Source organism: Paramacrobiotus metropolitanus, unplaced genomic scaffold (assembly GCF_019649055.1).
Source record: "Paramacrobiotus metropolitanus isolate TYO unplaced genomic scaffold, Prichtersi_v1.0 Parri_scaffold0000179, whole genome shotgun sequence".
Classification (NCBI taxonomy): Eukaryota; Metazoa; Tardigrada; class Eutardigrada; order Parachela; family Macrobiotidae; genus Paramacrobiotus; species Paramacrobiotus metropolitanus.
In genome coordinates, this window is record NW_026570399.1 from 27,610 (window position 1) to 38,371 (window position 10,762).

A 10,762-nucleotide genomic window follows, 5' to 3' on the forward strand; every position below is an offset into this window, starting at 1 on the left:
AAGAAGCAGGCTCAGCCGCCAGCATGGCAGAGGCAAAGAAAAACCAAAAGCACGGATTTTTACGCGATAATTTCAATTTCTCTGCTTTGGTTTTTGAAACAATGGGCGTGTGGGGCAAAGAATCGAAATGTAAGATGTCTACACTCGGTAAGATGCTTTTTGAGAGGGCACAGGAGAAACGGTCCACTCAGTTTCTGAAGCAGAGAATCAGTGTGCTTTATTGTGAGGCAATGCTGCTTGTGTACAGGAAACGTTCTGTATCGGTAAGAGGTTGGACGAAGTGTATTACGTACTGAAGTGATTTACTGCGTGATTTTCTATTCCGCCAATGTATACTTATGTAAACAACCGATTAAAAAATTAAAATTAAACGTTCTGAAGGATTCGAGCCGCTGACCTTAAAATGCTGATTGCTGCTTAAAGGATTTATATTTAAATAGATACCTTGCTCACATTGATGATTCCGCCGAATGCCGTTCACTCGCGATAACGGTTAACGTGATGACGGCGAAATTGTACATGTTTGTTGTGCAAAAAATGCGCGCGCGCACTAAGCGGAGTAATCTGGCGGTTTGCAGACGAGATCGAGTCTCCGAGCCTCCCGATGACGCCGCTCCCGACGTCACCGACGCTGACTAGGAACCGTGAATTGGTCAAACACTCAAATATTCCTTCTCTCTCCAGACTTGCAGCGCACACCTGTGCAAGAGGAGAACGACTGGATAAGGCCACTCCGATTAATAGATTTTACCTCCGCAGAAGCAGATTTGCAGATTTGAAATTAGCTGTAAAGTTTTGCATTATACGCATTCGGCCATCGGCACTTTTACAAATTGACCAGCGAAACCAAAAGCAGGGAATCAGGCGGTTATCCAGCTATCCATTAGAAAGTTGAACGGTTCATGAAACTCCTTCCTTCATGAAACTCCTTTCGCCCTCGCAATTTCGCAGCTGAATGCTTTCCAGCGTGGTTGCAAGACATCCAGGGTTCCATCAGACCCTTCACGCTACTCGCCACCGCCAAGTCACCACGACACTCCAGCCCTTCTTGGCGAGTGAATTCAATTCACGTCGTCCTCGGGCGGAAAATGTGACGGTGGGCACGTATCATAGATGACATTCCAGCAGCGAAGCGACTGTTCGGTTTGAGGAAACACTGTTAACGTCCAGTCCACTGTTGACGTCCAGTGTGCGTGCCGTTATTGCACGCATAAACGGCACGGCCACGATAGCGAACGGCTAGGACGGCCAACAAGAGTATGCGGAGCTGACCCTTTCTTCGCTGTGGCCGACGATAAAATAGCGGGTGTCGATCGTTATTGTCATCAGGTGCCACGTAAACAGCAGCGACGCTAACGGAGGCAACAGTCCGTCTTGTTACTTACTTTTTAATACTATTGTATGTTTTCAAGCCTGTAAGAATGGAATGCATATCCCATAACAATATTATGGTTTGTCATTGTGCAATACTTTTATGGAGGTTTCAGAATGATAATTATTATGATGCGCATATGTACATATGTACATTTCGCGAGATGCGCCAAGACAGCAGTTAATTGATGCATGTAAATTTGCATTTAAAAGCACTTAAAACTTGGCGTTTAGAAAGCTTTCCCACACTGAAAAGAGGTACTGCCCGATATTGTGAGGTCTATCACTCCCCGCATGTATGCAAGCAAACATACCGGTTGATTCATGTTTCCTTATGACGCGTACATTTGTAGTATGTACAAAAATTCATGCACTGTACAAAATTAGTAGTTTATACTAACTATACTTGTACTCGATTCACATCTACTGGTAACAGAGAAAAAGAGCAACAGTCACTAGGCTCCGTCACTGGCAACAAGTAATGTTCCTCATGGTGCAGGGTGCATGATGAAGCAAATATGCGTTCTTTTACAAGGCTCAACAGCGTTACCATTTCCCTCGGAACCAGCTTGTGGGTGACCTAGCGGTCCTTGACAGTGTCAGATGTCGAGCACGGAACGGGCAATGTCAGTTTGCTGTGACAATTTGCTCTCATAATTTATATGCAGTGGACTGAGGGGAACCTCCCAACTTTGAACACCCTCGTATTTTAGATTCAGAGGTGTTCACCGTTCGGGGGCTGTTCAAAGTCAGAGGTTTCACTGTATCAAGTTTAATTAGCCCCATCCGGTACGTCCTCGTACTCCGTGCCTAACGTCATAGGTAATAATGCTGTTAATGATTCTACTATATGATAAAAATTAATAAAAATTAGTTCTACATTATCACAGGCACGTACAAAGTTTCTTTAATTTTTTGCTCTATTCATCGATTTTCAAGTTTTTATTGTTTCAAGTTTTTATTGTTGTAATGTTGTATCCACATATTTCCGCGCATGCACTCGTACGAGTAAAGCGCTGTGCATTTGATAAATTACTACCATACTGATTTGCAGTGTCAGTTTGAGAAAGTTTTTTTCTGCCAGCTTAACTGGTTATTGTGCTAAAGAAAGCTGCAAAGGTCATGCGTGACAATCGATGACATGCTGTCTGTTTATTGCAGGATTTAATATGTCAGTGCAGCGTTCATCGTTAACAATTTGTTTGATGATGTTTGAGCCATGGCAGACCACCCGCTGCCTGATTCGGCTGTGCAAACAGTAACTAGCCATTGGTCACTGACGGCTGATACTGTCACGCAACCCATGTATCGATGCACTACACATTATATGACAGCTGAGCTGAGAGAGGCAAATGGTCACTGTCAGTAAGGAATATCACGCAGCCACTGGGCACTGGTCTATCCACCAGCGCAGCGCAAGTACGAATGCATGTGCAGTACGCGCGAGATACGGGATACGCACAGTATTCCCATATTTAAAGAGTAGCCTGTTACTGATACGATAATTTTTATTAAGTATTGTATATATAAAACGCGCAACTACGGAAATTACTTTCAGTAATAGTATTTGTAGTACGAATATAACTAGTCTATAACAAGTATACACTGTCAGCAAAATTATTATTAAATTTTTATTCTTGTACTCTTTCACGTCTTGCCATGACACAACAGCGTACCCTGAATTCGTAATATAGCATCTGATGGTGAGTTATTACAGACTACAGAAACATGCAGCCATCGCCATAGTTTTCACGCTTCAGTCATCTAATCCCGGATACGTATTGTACTCGTACTTACCGACTATGAAATTATCGAAATCCAGAAAGAGTCAACCCATACTCCATTACTGATCTGGGCTGCTGAGTGAACGGAATCTACAGTACCCGTTATTACTAAAAGTACCCCTGTTCGGTCAACTTCGGTGAGCAGGACCATGTGAACACTGGATCGTTCGGCATTCCGTGCTGCCGACTGAACGGTAATTTTCAAAGATTCCCGCTATAATAATTATGGTCACTATTCACTGACAAAGTCTACATACTGAATAAGGGGAACGATAACAATAATACTGTCCACGATCAAATTATCAATTCAACAGTTATTAAAAAACAGCGTAGTTGCTAGAAATTTAGCACCGCTCTTTGACTACTCGTCGTCGTGCTACTAAAAGTTTGTCCAAAGTGCACCGATGAGCTGTTACTGTTTCCTGATCAGAGCAGCCTACGAACGGAAGGCAGTGCGTAATCGTTTCCTACAAAAAGTACACATATCCAAACTTAAAAAAATGAACAACAATTATTTTTTATGGAATTGACTGTAGGCCACCAGAGCATCTGTGGCAAAGCCGAAGATGACTCTTGTATATAACAGCATGCATGTGTTCGAAATATTGTATTTTAAATTATGCATACATGCGTTAACATTTAACAATTAATCGCACTTCATCTCACCATCCCAGTATCAGCACCGTCATTGTGATTAACTACAGAAGGCACAAGAGCAAACAAATTCAACGACTAAGCCTAATTGACATGCATGTGCGAGTGCTTTGTATAAAGCGCATACATGCATAATCTGGTAAACACAAAATACTAATGCTTTAGTTATCGAAAATAACCAAAACCGTAAACAAAACCTGTAAAAGAAGAAAAAGAACTGAAATGATGAAGCGCGTAAATGATGAAATGATGACATCTGTAAATGACGAAGCCTGTAGAGCAGCCTGCACTGAATGCACCACAGATGTACGGCGAACAAGCAGAGTTTCACCAGTTGTGTCCAGGATGCAAGCTTTTATAAAATAAGGGCTCATTTGGTTCTAATTTATTATTAAAAAATTGTCAACACTGACACAAAAAACATTAACTGTGTACAATCGGTTCTAATCATTTATTGTGATAGAACTGTGATTGTGAATTGCTTGAAACTAACAATTCAGTTATGCAGAAGATTTGAAACAAACCGTTTGGCAGTTTGTGTATACATGTTTGTTTTGAGTTCGGTTTTTATCATAATATTATATACTTAACAACTTAAACTTAAACTTAATAGTCCGGTAATCGCTTACTTTTTAAAAGAATAAATTGCGTTTTGCAATTTGCTGACAAGCATTTGCTAGTAAGTGATAATATCTTTAAGTGACGATCGATACGTCCTTGTTGCAATATGGGCAAGAAGGAGGGCATACAACTTCCCGTACAGTCCATTGTAGCCGGCATACAATTCATACGATAGTACTATGAACCGCGCGCTGATGCACCGACAAGCGAAGAAGCATTAGTAGCTGGTGCCATCATCACTTATAACATCTACCATGAATTCCGTATATGGAGACGATAAACACGGTTTTACTAGTTCCGGCATTTTGCATAGTCAGTCAGCACACAAAATAAGAAAACAATTATTGTACTAATTCAATGGCTGACAGATATCAGGTAAAAAAACAACGTTAAAACTTTGACTGTAGTTCTTTTCCCCCGAGTAAGTGTGCGCGTACACATGCACCCTATTAAAGTTTCTATAGTCTACCAGTAGCATGCCGTCGATCTTGGTACCGCACACTTTATGCACAGTGTTAACATGTAATCGACCGGGGCTACGTGTGTGGATCGGCAGGAAACGGTCTTTATACAAGCCCGTTTTCAAACCTGTAGACCGCTGTAAGCGGGATATTTGAAAAACGTGGGCTTGAGCCATTCAGGGTGCTTCGGCACGTCACGGCGTTTTGGTCATTAACGCCACTGCGGTGTGAGGGGTGTGTGAGAGAGACAAGTATGAGATAGACTGAGTGCTCTACGCCAATGCATCCAGTGCAGAGTAGATAAAATCTAGCTTTTCACTGTGCGCTTATTTACTGCGTCGCGCTTACAGCGGTCTACAGGTTTGAAAACGGGCTTGTATTATCAATAGCCAAACCGAAGAAGCAACAGTGGTCCCATTTGAACAATTACGGAAAGTAGATCAGTTTTCATACCCCTTCCATACAGACCAGGACATAAAAGAAGAAGAAGTTGATGTTCTTTTGAAAGCGGATGAAAATCAACGGGAATCATGGTGGCCAGGGTGTATCAAAAGCTACAGAGCGAAAGACGCTGCGCTCTTCAGTTTTACGGAAGCTGAGGTCACATTGCCGAGAACTACGCGATGTTACATCAGGATGCAGTATCAAAGTTATTTCAGAATGCGGACAATCCGTCCGCGGGGGTACCTTGGGAAAAAGGTGACGCCGGAAACCTTCCCTGTAATGCGAATTTCCTTGCCAGTGTCGGAGCCATGGTGTCGGGACGCTTTAGTTGGCTTGAAATGGTTGAGCCGCATCGCAGCGTTTTACACCGACTGGTACTGCCAAACAAATACGATTTTTCTCCATTCCGATGATCAGTTTATTGAAGTTCTAAGCAGTCACCGGAATTATGACTCACCGCGTACTCTTGCTGAAGCCTTTAAAGCGTCCCTTTTGCAAGGGATATTGAACTACTTCCGGAAATTTGATGAGCGCGTTCACGCGGTAACAGACAACCTAATTTGCCACTTGGTTAACGTTGTTACGAAAGCAGAAGGTTGGCAATTTTTGTCTGGGTACAGCCTGCTAATTGTTGGCATTCAAATTTACTAACGCTTCTTATTCATCCGCGTTAGGCGGTCGTAAACCGAAGCACCAGTGTGACGCCGTACATTTGATTTGAAGAATTCTGCATACAAAATTTATTTTAGCATTTGTTGTAGTTCCGTTGAACTCGTGCGAGTATCGCATAGATGAATTACCTTTGGATGTGCAGCTGACGGTGTATTCTTTTCTGGATCCGTATGACCAAGGGCGTTTCAAGAGGTTGCAGCAGCAAAATTAACGGCAGGGTGTAAAACCTGGCACTGGCAAGTGCCTCTGGCGTTGCCACTGGCATGGCAAGGGATAAAACCTGGTATGTTATACCTCTGGCACGCAATAAAATATGGCATATGCCGGAAAACTAGAACTATTAAAACCATAACTTTCAGTACGATGTTGTAGCTTTGGTTTCTTGTAGATAGCTTTACCGCACACTAATGGATTATTACAAGCAGTAATAAAGGGGGCAAAACCAAGCCTGTTCCACGGTTCCCCTGTATTGCTGCCGTCACCCGCCTGGAGTGTGACGTTACGGCAATACATATGGTTAAATCTGGCGCGGTACATAAGCGCCATATTTAGCCACAACGTAAAGCTCCAGACGGATGCCGGCAGCAATACAGGGGAACCGTGGAACACGTTTAGTTTTGCCCCCTATATTAAAGGGGACAAATTTTTCACATATCGCAATAAAAGACGAAAATGACAATGCTGTACGCAGTGCGAATGTGATTTCCGACAGAAAGGAACTCTTTGTAAACTGCTAAAATAAAAAAAGCGATTAAACTGCTACTTCTAGAACTAAATATAAAAATGATCTACTACCATACATCGTACGGTAATTCGTCCCGGCGAATACGTAACAGAAGTAGAAGTATTACTTAAACTGAATTTTCAAGACATTTCTCATGTGGTGATAATGCACTTGTTCAAGTCGATCTCTAACGACCGGCAAAATAGTGATGTCCGAGTACGGCTGATCTTCATGTCGACGATTTCCGGTGGGTGGAACGCTGATGGCAGGAGCTCTCCCTTTGTACACATACTGCACCTGTATACGAGGTCATACTGTATTAAGGTCATACACGTACTGTACAGTACGGTAAGGTATGCGGCCGGGTACTGCAGCAATTTTAGTACAATTATTGCATAATTATTGCATACAATTATTGCATTACAAAATTGCTTAATGGAATAACCGATACAAAAATAGGGGCAGTTTCTTCCATTAATTAGCAGTTTATTATTTTAACGGAAACTTAAGAGCTATTGAATTACTGTAATTTCATGGAAATTAATCTCATGCAACAAACAAGGTAATTAAGGTCTTAATAGCTTAATATCTTACTATGTAGATCAGCCTGAATATTTACCGCTGTCACTCTTTTTCTAGTGGTGATTGCAACCAGTTCAGCACTTCACGATCATCGTTGCACCAACTACATGTATGTATCAAGCCCGCTATTGAGAACTGGGATTCTAGAACGAGATAAAAATAACAGAAGTAATATTCATCATTCAGCTTATTCACCAATCACCGTAGGATTAATTAAACTGCAACTTTACATAATTTTAACATAGTGTTAAAATTATGTGAAGCTAAAATTATATAATAATTTTAATATAATAGTTTTAACACACTTATCAATATTTGTAATTATAATCCGTGTTGTACTGGGTGGCCGAACAAAATGTCAGTCTCCTGTTTTGACTGGTTTCACGCGAACCATTTTTCCTACCATAAAGTAACTATGCCATTTTTCCTACCATAAAGTAGCTATGAGCTATGCAGTTCTCGCATTTATTTTAGAAAATTAAAACATGCTCATAAATTTCGGTATTAATTAAAAAGGTGTGAAAATTTATTTTGTCCCAGCTTGCAAACTTTTGAATCTGGTGATACGTTTTTCCGGCACGCAATATTTTAACTTTTTTAGCTGATTTTCTTAGCAAAAACCTTCTGCTTTTTAAAGAAAAAAAAGTTGTTGGCATGGTGCATGCTCTGAACGAGCTATGCAGTTCTTGCATTTTGTGGCTTTTCGAAAACCTGCAAGTTTTTTGTTTGATTTTTTCGGTTATTTTAGGGAAAATTTTTTGCTGCAAAACAGGCTGCAACCACATAAGCTGATTTGGATGATAAATGTAGGTAAATGATTGCTCTTATAGAAATACGATTAAACTTTATCAGTTTCTGAAGCGCCGGAGAGAAATTTATTATTAAAGCACCGGCCAGCTGATTTCACGAGAATCATATGTGAGGGGGTTTGTGCCTACCGCTTCTAGCCCGAACACATCCAGTAAAGGTCACAGTTTGTTACGAGGAAAACAACAAGAAACATTTCCCCTACCCGAAATAGTAAAGTTACACCCATAAAAATACTTCGTCGAATAACGGCGATTTTGAATTCAAAAACGGCAAATTTGAATTTGGGTTTCCGGGACATCCTTCAACTTCACCCATTTTTTCCAAAGAATTTGCAAGAAATGCAAAGCTTTGTATAATGTTGGTTTTTTCTAGTTATTATATGGAACGAACGCTGCTTTTTTAAATGAAATTAGAAAGCTGTCAATTGAAGGCTGGATAGACCCGCAACACTTCAAAAAAACAGACCGACATTTTGTTCGGCCACCCAGTATACCACACAGCTCCGAACGCTTACCCGGTGTTCATCCAAAATGTCCAGCATCGGTACATTTCCAAGCGTTACTCTTTTTCAACAGATTAAAGCAAACACAATCAGTAATATTTCGGAACATACAATTAATAAAATAATTGTTCGTAGTATGTTGGCAGTTGTGTCAGCTTGTCGTCTGCGTAACAACGATGGCTGAAGGCAGAACAGTAATTTTAAGTTCAAAATGATTAGCGTTTGATGTCTGAATGGTAACTACCAAAATATGTAATGTTGTGTCTCTATGTGCACTGAACTTTGGTCCGGCGAAAGAGAAGGTCGATGCTGTTGCGAAGCTGCAGCGTAGCACGAACCAAGAGCGCTTTATACAATTTCATAAACATACGCACACACTCATAACACAAGTGCATGTGCCAATTGCCTTTTTGCAAGCAACTGTTCTTATCATTGCATAGTATTCTGTTTTCCAAACAACAGATACCCCAGATCTTTAATTATCAGTCATGTCAAGTTTAACGTATGCAAACAAAGACAGTCAATAAGCGTTGGATTTAAGTCGATATTTTCTGTTTTCGATGAGTGCCATTTTACTTTGTGCCGTTTGTAATAATCCTGCACATGTAAACCATACAAGATTTATTGAAATTTAAGTGCTCATTTGAACATGTGTAGTTAAAACTTAAAAGCAATTCGCATATACTGGTATGCAAATGATGCCGCTAATTACGAAATTTAAACGATGACGATGACAAATTGACAACTAAAAGTTAACTTTATTTTTTACAGGTCTGTTTGGTGTAGAATAACCGAATAACGGGTGTTTTTCGGATTTTCAGTGATCACATCAGTCTTATCGTGAGCGCCTATTGCCGGGATATTTACCTGCATTTTTTAATTATGCAGCTGTGTTAAGAGCGGCGTCGTTTTGACCTGCTTTGTGTGGAAATGTTTGAGTGGTTGTAATTTTTACCGTGACGTGTACCATCGCGTAAGGTACAGACAATGCGGAATAAGCCCGATGTTAAATTAAAAATTTTTACTACTCGTCATTATTGCAGCGACCTTTGACTGGCCGCCAACCGGTGTCCATTAGGCGATGAGGTATTTTGCATTACAGTATTAAGCGTACACCGTCCATGCCAAATTATTGCAAATCGAAACGCAATGCAGTACTTCGTGAATCGGCGTGGTTTGGAGCTTAGCACAATTTTGGAATTCATTCTTTTTGCAGCACCATTACGCATTAATTGCTGATCGTGCTATTCGTGCCGGTGGTGTAATTCGCTGAGAAGATTAGTAGGGTCTTGTAACTCTTGTCCATGTACGGGTTTAGGTATTAGCAGCTATTAATGCAACTGATACCATCGCAATTTTATTAATTTTTGCAACTTGTACAATGGAGGCACCGTCAGTATTTTCTACTTATTTATTAACCGCTATGCCCCGTGTTTTCTGGCATATGCCATATTTTATTGCGTGCTAGAGGGATAACATACCAGGTTTTATCACTTGCCATGCCAGTGGCAACGCCATAGGCACTTGCCAGTGCCAGGTTTTACACCCTGCCAAAATTAACTACCATAAGGCGGCTGGTCCATAGGATCCCGACAGGCCGTCTGCGAACGTAGTTTGTTGCTAGAATCGCAATAGTGCCACCCCCGGCTTAGATTTGTGGGTGAGCTCTGCAGTACATTCAATCCAATTTATAATAAACTAGAAAAATGCGCTTTTCCGTGCATTGGTAGACCGGAGCGCGGCGGCGCGGAGAGAAAATTTTCAACGTTTAGCGGTTTGCCAAGTTATTAACGTACCGGTACACCACTGCTGCAATGAAAATCCTCACGTAAGGAAAGCGGTTTTGTACACAAAAATGACAATTAACGAGTTAATTGATGTTAATGTTAGCTGGAGGACATGCGCTCCCGCACTTTCTCCTTTCGCCGTGTGTGGCGAGTTACGTGAGTCTGTTGGTGGCGCTGCGCGTCGCCGTGGCGCTTAGATCAAAGCGACCGCCGTCATGCACGGGCATGCCGTTTGCACTTGGCACTGTTCGTACGCTCGCATTGCATCTTTCTGCAGTTCTCATTGCTGTCTGTTTTGCTCATTCGATCGTGTGCGCGCGAGTGATCTGTTCTTTTACCACCCGCCACAC

General features: G+C 41.4%; 1 long non-coding RNA gene across 1 annotated transcript; it reads right to left on the reverse strand.

Moving 5' to 3' along the window:
* Window positions 1-4,871: 4,871 nt before the first annotated feature.
* LOC129600480 (uncharacterized) lies at window positions 4,872-8,951 on the reverse strand. Its single transcript, XR_008692057.1, has 7 exons — window positions 8,638-8,951; window positions 7,351-7,456; window positions 6,859-7,028; window positions 6,136-6,344; window positions 5,988-6,062; window positions 5,793-5,890; window positions 4,872-5,712 (listed from the first exon to the last, which is right to left on the reverse strand). It is a non-coding gene; the product is annotated as an uncharacterized LOC129600480 (long non-coding RNA).
* Window positions 8,952-10,762: the final 1,811 nt, after the last annotated feature.